The sequence below is a fragment of the Mustela nigripes genome, chromosome 11, assembly GCF_022355385.1.
Source record: "Mustela nigripes isolate SB6536 chromosome 11, MUSNIG.SB6536, whole genome shotgun sequence".
Taxonomy (NCBI): Eukaryota; Metazoa; Chordata; class Mammalia; order Carnivora; family Mustelidae; genus Mustela; species Mustela nigripes.
Window position 1 is genome coordinate 19,563,902 of NC_081567.1, and position 14,209 is coordinate 19,578,110.

Consider the following 14,209-nt stretch of genomic DNA (forward strand, 5'->3'; position numbering starts at 1 on the left):
GAGCCGGCGGGCGGTCGGGCGCGGGCGAGGGAGGCCGGGCGCGCGGGCCTGTGTGGGGCGGGGCAGTCGCTCGTTGTCCGAGCGCGGGCGGGAGGGGGGGCCTGTGGGCGCGGCGGGCGCCCCGGAGCCCCTGTTCCTCCCCACCCCTCCCGCGGGCCCGAAGTTTCTGCCCCGGCCTGCCCGGGCCCTGCAGCGCCGGGCGCCGAAGCCGTTAGGGCGCGCTCGGGACCGCCGCCAAGCTAGCCCTCCCCCTCCTCCCTCGGCCCGTCTCTCGGGACTCGCCCGCGCCGGTGGGGCCGGGCCGAGGCCGGTCAGTGCGAATGCCGCCCGCCGCCCTGCGCTTCTGCGGTGCTGCGGCGGCGGCGTCCCAGGACCGCGGACGGGGCCTGGGGGTCGCTCGGCGGGGCGGCCGGCCGAGGCTGCTTGCGGCGTGGTGGGGTGCGGCCGGGGGGTGGCGACGGGGGGAGAAGGGGCGTCGAGGCCAGGCGTCCCGCTGTCTGCCTTCCCCGGCGCGACGGCGGCCGCCCTGTAAAACGTGTTGGGGCCGGAGCACCGCCCCGCTGGTTTGCCAGTTCTGGGGACAAGAGGCCGCCCGAAGTCCGTTTCCCTCCCTTCTCGGGGCGGGGGCGCGCGGAAGAGCTGGGAAACCCGAGCCTGGAGTTGGACCCGGGCCTTGTTCGGGGGGTCGGAACTGGCTGCTTCGCGTGTGCTCTCGGGGCCGAAGAAAATTTTCCGGTCTCAGGATTGTCCCGTCACCTTCTCCACCCACGTTTGAGCTGTTCTCGGTGCTCTTCACAGAGAATCGTGCCCGGGGCGTGTAAATCGTGGGGTGGTTTCCGAAGCTCCCAGACCCCAAACAGTGCTGTGTGTGTGTGACGACAGCGAATTATCCGCTGTGGAAGTTCTTGTTAAGGTGGTGAATATAGTTTATTCCTAATTGTGGTCGTGACTCGAAAGGAGTAGATTTTGCATCTTCTTAAGGAAATACAGTGTAAAAGTATTTGAATTGGCACAGAGAAAGTTTAGTGTTTGGGGATTTATGTGGAATTCTAGTATGAGTTTCCCTTTTAGTTTTCCGTGTGTTTTTAAGAAAACTGCAAATTTTGATGGTGATATACCTAGGAAAGTATACACAGCAATGGAACTAAAACCGATTTATTTATTATATGTATATTGTACTGTATTTTCATATTTATAGCGATAATATCAAGATTTTTTTTAAATTGCAGAAGGCGGTGGGCGCCTGGGTGGCTCAGTGGGTTAAGCCAATGCCTTGGGCTCAGGTCATGATCCCAGGGTCCTGGCATCGAGGCCCGCATTGGCCTGTTTCTCCCTCTCACTCTGCCTGCCTCTCTACCTACTTGTAATTTCTCTCTCTGTCAAATAAATAAATAAAATCTTAAAAAAAAAATTGCAGAAGGAGGGATATTGAAAGATCCGGAAAGGTGGTCTGTTTGCTTTTGATATTTGTGAACACTTATTTTATTTAGAAAGCAAACACAGATTGTTTGCTTTCTAAATAAAATTCTGAAAAACCTACAGGGTTCTAATTTTTTTTCCTTTATATTTTTTGGGATGTATTTAAAATTTATTTAAGTGGCTTACCAGTGGTCGTTTTTACAACCCAACCAGCTACTGTTGGGTGGAAATTTCTCAGTATCCACTTTAGTTTTTGATGTTCTGACAGCTAGGAGATGCTGAAATAGATGGGAAATGATGTGACTTGCATTCCTTCCGTTGAAGACAGTAATATAATTACTGTAGATTCGAATGGCTCTTTCAAAGCCTTAAGGAGTGCTGTGGTGTAGGGGAAAGAGCCCTGGACTGAAGTTACTTTATCATTAACTAAGCCCTGGACTGAAGTTACTTATGATTCCCTAAGTTTGTCATCTTAGGGTGTCACTCTTTGAGCTTTACTTTCCTCATCACTAAAATGAAGGTACTAAATTATATGATAGCTGTTTAACAAGATCTGTATGAAAAAGGCCTTTTTAATAGTTAAAACTTCAAATATTTTGAGGTGCCTGGATGGCTCAGTGGGTTAAAGCCTCTGCCTTCGGCTCTGGTAATGATCCCAGAGTCCTGGGATTGAGCCCCACATGGGGCTCTCTGCTCAGCAGGGAGCCTGCTTCCTCCTCTCTCTGCCTACTTGTGATCTGTTTGTCAAATAAATAAAATCTTAAAAAAAAAAACTTCAAACATTTTATGTAGTTTTTACCTTTTCCCCTTGATTCTGAATCTGTGTATCTTCATAATCAGTGCTGTGAGGATGTCTAATGCACCATGAGGGAAGAATATGCATCTCTTTTTAGCCTGGGTTCAGGGGTACAAGAATATCTGGCTCTAGGGGTCCCAAACAGACTAGGTTCAGGCACTTACTGCTGAGAAAATCCAAAGGCTAAGAGACAAAAGGTGATGAAACAAGTTTATTTCAGTGAGGCAACCACTGGGAGAACTGTTTCTCCCAAATGCTAAAACTTCTAGGTTTCCGTAAGGAAAATGTGAATCTAAGGTGCGTGGCTACATGCAGGGGGGACAGTGAAGGTCAAGTCAGTCATTGTCCTAGAGTTCCTCACGTGGGGTCTTGGTGGCCCAGGGCAGTCCTTACTGGTTGTGCGTGTAGTTTCGGTTCTTATCAGGGGATGCTTTGCTGGTAGGGTTGATGAGGGAGCAGGAGGCTGACTGAGGACAAAGCAAATGCTGGTACCTTGCACCCCCTCTCCACTGGCTTCCCTCGGTAATATGCGTAACATTCCTCAGGCACCCCTGACCGCCATAAACGAGAAACAAATAATTAACTTGCAGAGATCCCAATCCTGCCAGACAGGAGTCTCCCAACTACGTTGATGTTAATGGCTTGGCAACACTGGTCTCCCGGCATCTCGGCATCTCGCACACCTTCTTGAGCATATGAAGACTCCGTTGAAACTTCCCTTTCCCTCACCTTCCCCCAACCGCGGGGTACTTAACCTGCCATCCCTCACAGCCCAGGGCAGCAGCTCTTTCTGCCCACGGGCCCTGTCTCCGTGTTTTAATAAACCACCATTTTGCACCAAAGATGTCCTAAGAATTCTTTCTTGGTCATCGGCTCCAGACCTCAGCCCACCGAACCTCACCTAGGTTCTAGAACTTCATCATATGGTGCCCAGCGTGGGGCTGTGAGTCTTTATATTTGGACTCTGAGCTTCGGTGCAAAATTGGTGAGAACTTTCTTTCTCCTTTTCCTTTAGTCTCATTTCAGGGGTTTTTCAAGGAGTGTGGTCTTATTGGAACACTTGCATGTCAATTGCTCAGGCTGTAATCCTCTAGCCGGTGGCTTCTCTACAGGGAGGAGAGCATCTGCCTTTTGGCTGTAAGTTAGTACCCTGGCTGGAATGGCAATAAGACCCAGAAACTTGATGGCCTCTCTTTATTTCTGTTCTTATATAAAATTGTCTCTCTTGGGCTCGGGACAGCCACCTAAGTCACCAGGACGGCTGCCAATCTTAAGACTCCCGTGTGAGGTGCGCTCAGTGGGTTAAAGCCTCTGCCTTCGGCTCAAGTCATGGTCCCAGGGTCCTGGGATTGAGCCCTGCATCGGGCTCTCTGCTCAGCAGAGAGCCTGCTTCCTCCTCTCTCTCTCTCTGCCTGCCTCTCTGCCTACTTGTGATCTCTGTCAAATAAATAAAATCTTAAAAAAAAAAAAAAAAAAGACTCCCGTGTGAGATTTCCTCCTGATTGATCTAATGTGATCCCCTCCACATCCCTGGTCTAGCCACTTCTGGCCGCGGGGACCTCCACCGGGAGCCGGCGGAAACCAGTACCCGATTGAATTAAAACGCAACCGGGGGACCATTTCCTGGGGAAGTTGGCTGTAGGGACCACATGTGGTGGAATGTCGCATAGACCATGATGGATTTCAGCCTTTACTGTTTCTTGTCAATGTCTTCTGGTAACTACTTAAAGCTACAAAATTGGGTAATTTCCCCTTGCCAAACTTTTCTAGGATTTCCATGGGTTAAAATGACAAAACGGTATGCAGTGTTCAGGACAGAAGATGGCATGGCATGGCACAGTATTTTGGTCCATTCACCAGGCACCCATCAGCAGCCTAGGATGTGGGGAAGGGGAGGGACGCGGCACCCCTCCAGGGCCTTTAACAGCAGGATTGCCTTCCCCGGGAAGGCAGGATGGTGATCAATAGCGATTTTTGTTGAGGGACTCTGGTCGCTTTGACACACGGGAACCTCTGACGTATTTTGTGTGGGACGCCACCCAGGAGTCAGGGTGGGAGGGATTTGGTAACGGACTTTGTTTACTTTTCTGGGAGCATGGCGTCAGTAGGCTTCTGCAGTTCCCAAGGACTCTACCTTAGGGTGCCTTTTAACCCACTGGAAATAATTTGGATTGCAAAACTTGGAGGGGCACCTGGGTGGCTCAGTGGGTTAAAGCCTCTGCCTTCGGCTCAAGTCATGGTCCCAGGGCCCTGGGATTGAGCCCCACATCGGGCCCTCTGCTCAGCAGGGAGCCTGCTTCCTCCTCTCTCTCTGCCTGCTTCTCTGTGATCTCTGTCTGTCAAATAAATAAATAAAATCTTAAAAAAAAAAAAAAAACTTAGAAAAGGACTGAGCTCCTGTAACACTGCATGGCCTCAGTGGGATCTATCAGTTAGATCTTCTCTGTAGGAAACAGAGCAAATGGACCTAGGTAGGATATCTTCATTGCTCATACCTAGGCCTTCATTGCTCTGCACCAGGACCCCAAACTAAGGAGCTTTTGCAGAATATGTTTGCCCAAAGGAGTCAGCTAGTAAACTTGACATACTGGATGATAATTACCTTAATAAGCCTTCTAGTAAACCCAGGTTGCTGGGCCATCCCTAGCAAAGGGTACTCTGACCTTATTTCTCTCTGTTCCTCCTGATAGATGTAGGGTCTTCTCTTTTACTCATTTCCCGTGTTAATGGCCATAACTGGAGCCAGCTGGGGTTAGTCTAACTCGAGACAGAGACCATAAGGAATATTCCCAAGCAGCTGCCGAAACTCCCTGTATTTCAGGAAAGTTTGCCTGTCTTCTCTGTCCCGACTTGGACTGCTTAACCCCTCCCCGCTTGCTGGTGGGAAAGCATGGTGTCTGCTCCTCTAAAGAGGATTGGGGCTGATGAGCTCTAAAACGGGGAATCCTTTCTCTGCCTCCTGGCAGCACTTTGTTTCTTCTATCTCCCCCTTCTGTTTCTGCACCAACGTGCGTGGGGCCTGCATAACAGGCCTCTTGACCATCCTTGGTGCTTCCTGCACCTTCTCTCTTCACTGTCAAAAAGCAAGAACACCCCCGGACCTAACACCCCCCACTCCAGATCTCCCCACTTGTGTCTCAGGTAAACATTCAAAGTGGAGTGGGCCCAGGTGGAACGTAAATCAGTATTGGAACTAAGTTAAGTTTGTTGGTTTAATTAAGATAGACCTGTCTTTTAAATTATCAGCAGTAAATGTGAAACTTCGAAGTTTATTGAAGGTCAGATAAGTTCGTGTTATTTGTTATAATTTGTTAGCAAAGAAATTACTAAACTGGGGCACCTGGGTGGCACAGTGGGTTAAAGCTTCTACCTTCAGCTCAGGTCATGATCCCAGGGTCCTGGGATCTAGCCCCACATCGGGCTCTCTGCTCAGCAGGGAGCCTGCTTCCCTTTCTCTCCCTCTGCCTGTGTCTTTGCTGACTTATGAGCTCTGTCTTTCAAATAAATAAATAAAATCTTTAAAAAAAAAAAAAGAAAGAAATTACTAAACTGATGATTGTCTGTCTCAAAGTTTTAATGGGTATTGCTGAAGTAGCTTTCAAAGTCTTTGGTAACCTGAAACTTTAAAGTTTTGGTTGGATGACAAATGGAATTAAATTGTGGACATCTCGGTCTTAACCAAACAGGATAAAATGCTAAGTCATTAATTACTGGATGTAGGTTTGTGCTTTTGAATTCTTACTGCAAGGAAACTAAGAGTATTTAAATCTGTTGGTAAACGTGTTTTGCGCTTAACTGATTCATAAATTTGCCATCTGAAGAATTCTGTGGTAACAGTTCACAGTTGGTTAATACTTAGTCTTCACTAGAGGTTAAGGTGTTTCTTTTTTTTTTTTTTAATTTTTATTTTTTATAAACATATATTTTTATCCCCAGGGGTACAGGTCTGTGAATTGCCAGGTTTACACACTTCACAGCACTCACCAAAGCACATACCCTCCCCAAAGTCCATAACCCCACCCCCCTCTTCCGACCCCCCCACCCGCCAGCAACCCTCAGTTTGTTTTGTGAGATTAAGAGTCACTTATGGTTTGTCTCCCTCCCAATCCCATCTTGTTTCATTGATTCTTCTCTTACCCCCTTAAGCCCCCATGTTGCATCCCCACTTCCTCATATCAGGGAGATCATATGATAGTTGTCTTTCTCTGCTTGACTTATTTCGCTAAGCATGATCCGCTCTAGTTCCATCCATGTTGTCGCAAATGGCAAGATTTCATTTCTTTTGATGGCTGCATAGTATTCCATTGTGTATATATACCACATCTTCTTGATCCATTCATCTGTTGATGGACATCTAGGTTCTTTCCATAGTTTGGCTATTGTGGACATTGCTGCTATAAACATTTGCGTGCACGTGCCCCTTTGGATCACTACGTTTGTATCTTTAGGGTAAACACCCAGTAGTGCTATTGCTGGGTCATAGGGCAGTTCAATTTTCAACATTTTGAGGAACCTCCATGCTATTTTCCAGAGTGGTTGCACCAGCTTGCATTCCCACCAACAGTGTAGGAGGGTTCCCCTTTCTCCGCATCCTCGCCAGCATCTGTCATTTCCTGACTTCTTGATTTTAGCCATTCTGACTGGTGTGAGGTTAGAGGTTAAGGTGTTTCTAAAAGTACAAAATTCTCCTAACTGTAAGACTGATGGAAACAAAGGAAGCAACTCTGTATCTAGGAAAGTAGGAGATATGTAAGAAAGATTTAAGGAATGGAAGTACATTTTATTGACGGTAAAAAGAAGGTAATTTGTCCTAAAGGAGCTGGTTGTTTGGAAGGAAATGGCTTGGGACAAAACCTGAATGCAAAGGAAAGTAGAAGGTTTATGAAGGGAAATCTTCAGAAAAGGAATTTTAGTTATGGTCAGGACAGACTAAGATTGAAATGAAATAAAGGTATATTGGTGTAAGACTGAAATTCTCTCTGTTCAAAAAAGATCAAGTTTTCTTAGATTAATTGATCTGCTGTTAAGAAAATGTAAATGGTTTTCTCTTTGCCTGCCCAGAAAACCCAGTTTCTATGTTTTGTTTTATCAGGTGTTTAACATCCTAATTACATTTAGGCATGTGCTTTAAAACTTTATAAGATTTTAGCAAATGTTGACAAGATTTAAGTTGTAAATCTCTTTAACTCAGGCTTTTCCTTGGTATGCTAAGTTACTCATCAAATACTGCTAAACCAGGGATAAACCTTGGGTTACATTTGGGAAAATGCTGTAACTAGTCTAGAGATTCTATGCACTTCCCAAATTTTAATGTTTTGGGAGAGCATCACTTGATATTGTAATTATGGAAATGTTATGTATCACAGAAATAACCTGATTTCCTTGCCAGCTAAATGTCTCATCAGCTCTAACCATATCCATTCTGAGTTTTTGTCATGTATAATTGTTTTAATTCTCTTGTAAAATGAGTTTTATCTTCAAGAGATTCATATAAAGGACTTTTAGGACAAATACAGATATCCGATATACTTGAAAATCCTAAAACTGAAATGGGTAAGAATTTCCAAAACTAACTAAAGCTGCATTCACCAGATTTAGTAACGTGGGACTAAATGAACTAAAAAATTCTAGTGTTCTATCCCTTAATGTTTTGTCTTATTTTAGACACTGCTGGTTCTCTAATGTTTGCTCTTCCAGACTAGGGATACTTTTTCTTAAGTTATCGGTAACTTACAGAGAGGTAAAAGTATTGATTTGTAAACAAATCAAGGCATTCAACTTTTCTCTCTATCTGAACCCTCTGAAAATCGGAAGGTCTCAGTAAGTATTTCTTCCATGGCAGTCAGTCATTTGCATAACTTCAGTAAGAATCTGTTCTCCTTGTAACAGGACACCATTGGAAGCATGGGTTATTTTACCAAGGCTTTGACTGGAGTATCATATTTGAGAAAGACATGCAAAGACTCAGATATGACCAGACAGCTTTAAGGACCTAAGGTTGACTTTATGAAACCTGGAGCCATAAAGCCCCTTGGGACTATTGGCCTGATGCCTTGCTTACAGAGTTCCCAGCAACCTCACCAGGTGAGTAAAGAATGTCACTTCCTGGCAGGATACTTTGGGAACCTCAGGAAAAAGAATTCACGCAAATTGACAGGTATTGCAGGCATGCCTGATGGCAAGTACGTGGCTTGGCTTCTGGCCCGGAGAGGCTACTAAAAGTTCAACCTAGAGGTTCCTTATAAGAAGTTCCAGCAAAGCAGATTCTAAAAGATCTGTATGATCACACTCACTGTTCTTGCTGAGCTTTTGTAAATAATAGGCCAAGTTTGTTAAAACTGGACTTGTTTCTCAAATAAATTAGTCCTGATTTGACTATGTCTGGAAATGAGGGTTATTTTAGAGAGAAAAATTATGTTTTAATAACACACCTTTATGGATGTTAAATTCTAGATTTTATTGTCTTTAAATGTTTGTTTACCTAAGCTAAACAATTTGAGGTAAACCTCAGAGAAGTTGCACAGTAGCTTTTTTAGTCAATCTTACTATTTTGTGGGGCTGTTAGCAGAACCCCTTGGCACATGATTAAACAACTGGAAAAATGGGATTGGTTCCTCTACCGTTGTATAACTATCACCTTGTGTGTGGCTGGAATAATGAAACTGCCTAAAAGCCAGCATACCACACTCCATAGGATTAACTGTGGACTTGTGGAGATAATGGAGGACTCCACTTTCTTTATGGTTGGATTGGATGATGCTTGGGGACTCCCCTTACCTCTTGACAAGTTTTCTCCCACTTGCCAGTGATCTTCTGTAATCAGGATATTGTTAAGCCTGGACCACTCATAGGGCTTTTTATTGGTTTCATCCCTTAGTCATATTTATCCTAGAAGCCTCCTCTGTTGAGGTGCAATTGTAAACAGATGCTTTAGCGAAGCATAGGACAGCCCTCCTGGTAAAAAGAGCATCGAAGCTCACTATGGGACAGTCCCTGACTGTAATGACCACATCAGGTCCAGATTTGTCTTAGAAGCCAAAGGCCACCAATGGATGATGGAAGCTGACTTATTAAATACTGGGCTATACTTACAGATATGCCAGAAATAATACTTAAAACGTGTCAAACTTTAAACCTAGTTACCTGTATGCCTGAACCTGACCACTGTACTTCTTTCTCTATAGAGCAAAAAAACTGTTCAGAGGTTATTGATCTTGCTTACTCTGGCTGGCCAGATTTAAGATGCCCCTGTTAAAAATACAAATGACAGTTGGTTTACCTATGGCAATAGTTTTCATAAAAAGTGTAAGAAAAGCTAGGTATGCCATAGTGCTCACTAGCACTTTGCAATTGCCAAAGCCTTAACAATAAACATTAACACTGAATCCAAATATGCCTTCCTGGTCCTTCATGCCCATGGAGCTATTTGTAAGGAAAGGGGATTGCTGTCGAGCCATAACTCCCCAATCCAATGTGGGCCTAAGTTCCAAAACCCTCCTTACCGCTATACTAAGGAAGGCATATATCAAATCTGGGATTTGTGACTCCCATATTTGTGACTCCCACCCACTATTGGACAGCTCAGTCAAAAGGCAGTTTAATGCCAGGAACAAAGAAATCATACGTTTGATACTTGGGCAAATAACACACGACATCTAGAATGGCTGTCATTAGAAATGTGTTCCCAAATAATAGTATTCCAGGCTACTGACTGGTTTGCTACTGATTGGATAAGGCGACCTGGCATTAGATGGTCAGCTCCAAACGGAACCCACTGGATATGTGGAACTGACCTGTGGCCCTGCCTTCCTCCAGCATATATAGGTCGCCTGTACTTTAGGATTTGCCTGGATTCATGGGTGCATTAATTACTAAAACCATCACCACTCCAGCTAATTTCCCCAACTTAGCAAAGATGGGCATGGTCTGCTTTTAAATGGTATGATCACTTAATATACATTTTTGCTCCATCTGTGGGACTAGAGGATGTCATTTGGCATGGAAAAGCCCTTAATAAATATACTACAGAGGCCCTCAGTGATTCACTAAATAGCATCTCCTTACTTAATATCAAAGTCTCACAGATGCACAAGGCAGTCCTACAGAATAGGATGGCCTTAGATGTCCTGACAGCAGTACAGGGTGGCACGTGTGCAATTATGAAAGCAGAATGTTGCATGTACATCCCAGACTATCACAAAAATGTGAGAGGACTAATAAAAGATATGAATACCCAGATTAAGGCTCTACAAGATCCTTCTCTCTCTGGGGAGGATATGTGCTATGGTGAGTGCTGTGAAGTGTGTAAACCTGGCGATTCACAGACCTGTACCCCTGGGGATAAAAATACATTATATGTTTATTTTTTAAAAGTAAATAAATAAATAAAGATGGGTTTTCCAATGCTTAAATTAAAAAAAAAAAAAAGATCCTTCTCTCTCTCTCAGTGAACGGTTAAGTTCCTGGTTTGAGGGAGGACTATGGCCAACAATTAAAAATCTCCTTTTTGGGCTTCTCATTCTTACCACCTTATTAATCTTAATATGTTGCTTTGTTCAGTGTTTCTCTATTTGGTGCTGAGAGTCCATTGCTGCAATGATTTCACCACGACAGATGATCCTGACCACGCACAGAGACACTTCTTCACTGTCAGCGCTGGCTTCAGCTGCCTCCGCCTTCCGTAACTCCCCTACACATTCCTCAACTGATCAATGTTGACCCAAGTAGGTAGGGACAGCTCCACGCCCCTATTCAGCAGGAAGAAGTTACAGAAGATGAGACCTTCCACCTTCAACTACCTTAAAGATTTAAGGGTCAAAATTGTTCAGGGGGGAATGATGAGGGAGCAGGAGGCTGGCTGAGGACAAAGCAAACGCTGGTACCTTGCACCCCCTCTCCACCCTCTCCTCTTGGTAATATGTGTAACATTCCTCAGGCACCCCTGACCGCCATAAACGAGAAACAAATAGTTGACTTGCAGATATCCCAGACAGGAGTCTCCCAACTACCTTGATGTTAATGGCTTGGCAACACTGGTCTCCCGGCATCTCTCAGGCCCTCTTGAGCATATGAAGACTCCGTTGAAACCTCCCTTTCCCTCACCTTCCCCCAACCGCGGGGTACTTAACCTGCCATCCCTCACAGCCCGGGGCAGCAGCTCTTTCTGCCCACGGGCCCTGTCTCCGTGTTTTAATAAACCACCATTTTGTACCAAAGATGTCCTAAGAATTCTTTCTTGGTCATCGGCTCGGACCTCAGCCCACCGAACCTCACCTAGGTTCTAGAACTTCATCAGGGTGTTTTGCCTGATTTAAGAGAGGAGCCAGAAAGAGGAGCCTAATTAGTAAGAAAGTACAGACTGAGGCAAAATGGAGATCAAAATGGAGGCAGCTGAAGTCCTGTTTCATCTTCTCCTTTTTTCCTTTGCTGCTTGGTCCCGTAGTGAGGGAGTGTATTCATTTTCTTTTGATGTATAGCATGGTACAACTAATTTAGCAGCTTAAATAACACCCAGTTCCTGTCTCACGGTTTCTGTAGGTTAACAATTTGGGTACTTGGTAGCTGGACTTAGTAGCTGGAGATGTAAAACATCTCACCAAGATGTCAGTTTTTATCTGAGGTTTAGAGTGTTTTTGCAAGCTCAGTACTTGTTGGCACAGTTAAGTTCCTTGAGGCTGTAAGTCCCTCTTTTGGCTAGCTTTTGTTTACCACTAGTCCACATAAGCAGTTCCCATATGATTATGGTTACTTTTCAGACAAGCAGGAGCCAGTCTCCTTGACTTCCTCCGTCTGACCTCTAAACTCTCCTGTAAGACCCCTTTTTTAAAGCTCATCTGGTCCCGTCAGACCCACACAGCATAATTTCCTTTTGGGCCATTCCATTGATTAGGGGCCATAAATACATATGCAAAATCTGTTTGCCTTATAACAACCACTGGAGTGATGGTATCCCATTATATTCACAGGTCTCCTCACAGTCAAAGAGAGTGGAATTTATAGGGTGTGGGTCATTGAGGGTTCTTAAAATTTTGTCTGCCATTTTGTCTGCCTTTTTAGAATCTGGATATACGTAGGAGCAGAGCACAGAAGGAGAGCAATAACCGATGTGACAAGTTTATTTCTATGTCTTTAAACCTTTCCTTCCCATATTTCCTGGTATCTCACTTTTAAGTGCCTCTATGAAAACATTTTATTGCATTTAGAGGAAATTAAAAACTACAATTATAGTAAACTTTAGGTAATAAGAAGGGCAATAGGACATTGTGTAATTATCATTATTCCTTGATACCTATTGTTTTAGCCATTTTATTTTATTTTATTATTTTTTAAAGACTTTATGTATTTATTTGACAGAGATCACAAGTAGGCAGAGAGGCAGGCAGAGAGAGGAGGGAAGCTGGCTCCCCGCTGAGCAGAGAACCCGATGTGGGGCTCGATCCCAGGACCCTGAGATCATGACCTGAGCTGAAGGCAGAGGCTTAACGCACTAAGCCACCCAGGCGCCCCTGTTTTAGCCATTTTAGAGATGAGATTGAGTCTCATAAGATAAGAGATTTTAAAGCTCAAGATAACACTCCTGTTAAGTGACAGGTAGATTCACACTCCTTGCACCAGGCAGTTGTTGTGGTGTGATTAGTCCACAGTTTGTGAGGAAGAAATTCTTAACGAAAAAGAATAGTTACTTGAAAGGGTTAGAGTAGGGATATTATTGGTTGAACAGAGAAGATAGCAGAAGTTGGGTCATGGTATGTGGGATGGTTTGAGTCTAAGAAAAATATTTTCAAGAGGAGGCGATTAGTTTTAGTTAAGGAGATCAAGCTTTAATAAATAGAACAAGGATGAGGCACCCAGGAGGCTCAGTCGTTAAGCGTCTACCTTTGGCCCAGGGATCTGGGATCAGCCTCGTACCAGGCTCCCTGCTCCACAGGAAGCCTGCTTCCCCCTCTCCCATTCTCCCTGCTTGTGTTCCCTCTCTCACTGTGTCTTTCTCACTCTGTCAAATAAATAAATAATCCTTAAGAATGTAACAAGGGGTTAAAATTGTGAGGGAGATACAACTTAATTTCTTAATAGAGAGGGGATGGATATACTAGGGGCTTGGTAAATCTTTGTTAACTGAATAAACATATAAGTCTTTGGAATTAAGAGGTCTCTAGTTAACTGTGACACTCCTTAGGGACGGGTAGAAAGCAGAGACCTGAAAGAATACTCTTGTATGAGGCCTAGAATGAGTTGAATCTTGAGATGGGAATTATGTCTCTGGAGAAGGAGGGGTCAGTTTTCTGTCATTTCAGTAGTTAAGAAAGGATAAAATCCCAGCTTTCTGTCTTAGTGTTGAAAGAAACCTTGTTTTGTTGAGAAATGTGATTATTTTGAAGTGAGCTTTAAGTAGGTCATAGATCAGTTGGTTTTGTAGAATATTTTCTCCATATAATTCACCCCTTATTGCTTCCCTCAGGTTTTTTTCTTTTCCCTTTTCTGATTCTGTTTTTGCCAGGTCATGCTGGAAGGACATCTCAGGTCCTACTTTCATAAAATACATTCCTTAGTGTCATGGTCCTGAATGGTGCCCTAATAAGTTGCCCTGATGTCTCTATAGAGTTGTGCTGTAATGAAATAGCTATAAAAATGACTTTTAACTTGCTAGAAGCATACAGTTAACAAAAATAATTTATATTGTGACCCAGTGTAAGCATATACACAATGGAAATAGAAGTTTCATGGAATAACATTTAACCTTTATGCAGTGCCCTCTGATATTTTTTCATTTTGTTTTTTAAATTAAGAATGTTGGTTCCAACTCACCTAAGTGATACCGTGAGTCAGAGTTGGAAAAGCACTGAACTTTGGTAATCAGAATAGTACAGAGGAAAACCATAAGAAGAAATAATTGGGGAGCCTGGGTGGCTCAGTGGGTTAAAGCCTCTGCCTTCGGCTCAGGTCATGATCTCAGGGTCCTGGGATCGAGCCCTACATCAGGCTTTCTGCTCAGCA

At 44.2% G+C, this 14,209-nt stretch overlaps 1 long non-coding RNA gene across 1 annotated transcript in view; it reads left to right on the forward strand.

Moving 5' to 3' along the window:
* LOC132027186 (uncharacterized) overlaps nucleotides 1–11,403 on the forward strand; it is an 11,825-nt gene extending 422 nt beyond the window's left edge. The window contains exons 2-3 of the long non-coding RNA XR_009407081.1: nucleotides 8,105–8,299; nucleotides 10,775–11,403. This is a non-coding gene — a long non-coding RNA (uncharacterized LOC132027186). The remainder of the gene's footprint in view (nucleotides 1–8,104; nucleotides 8,300–10,774) is intronic.
* The last annotated feature ends 2,806 nt before the right edge of the window (nucleotides 11,404–14,209 follow it).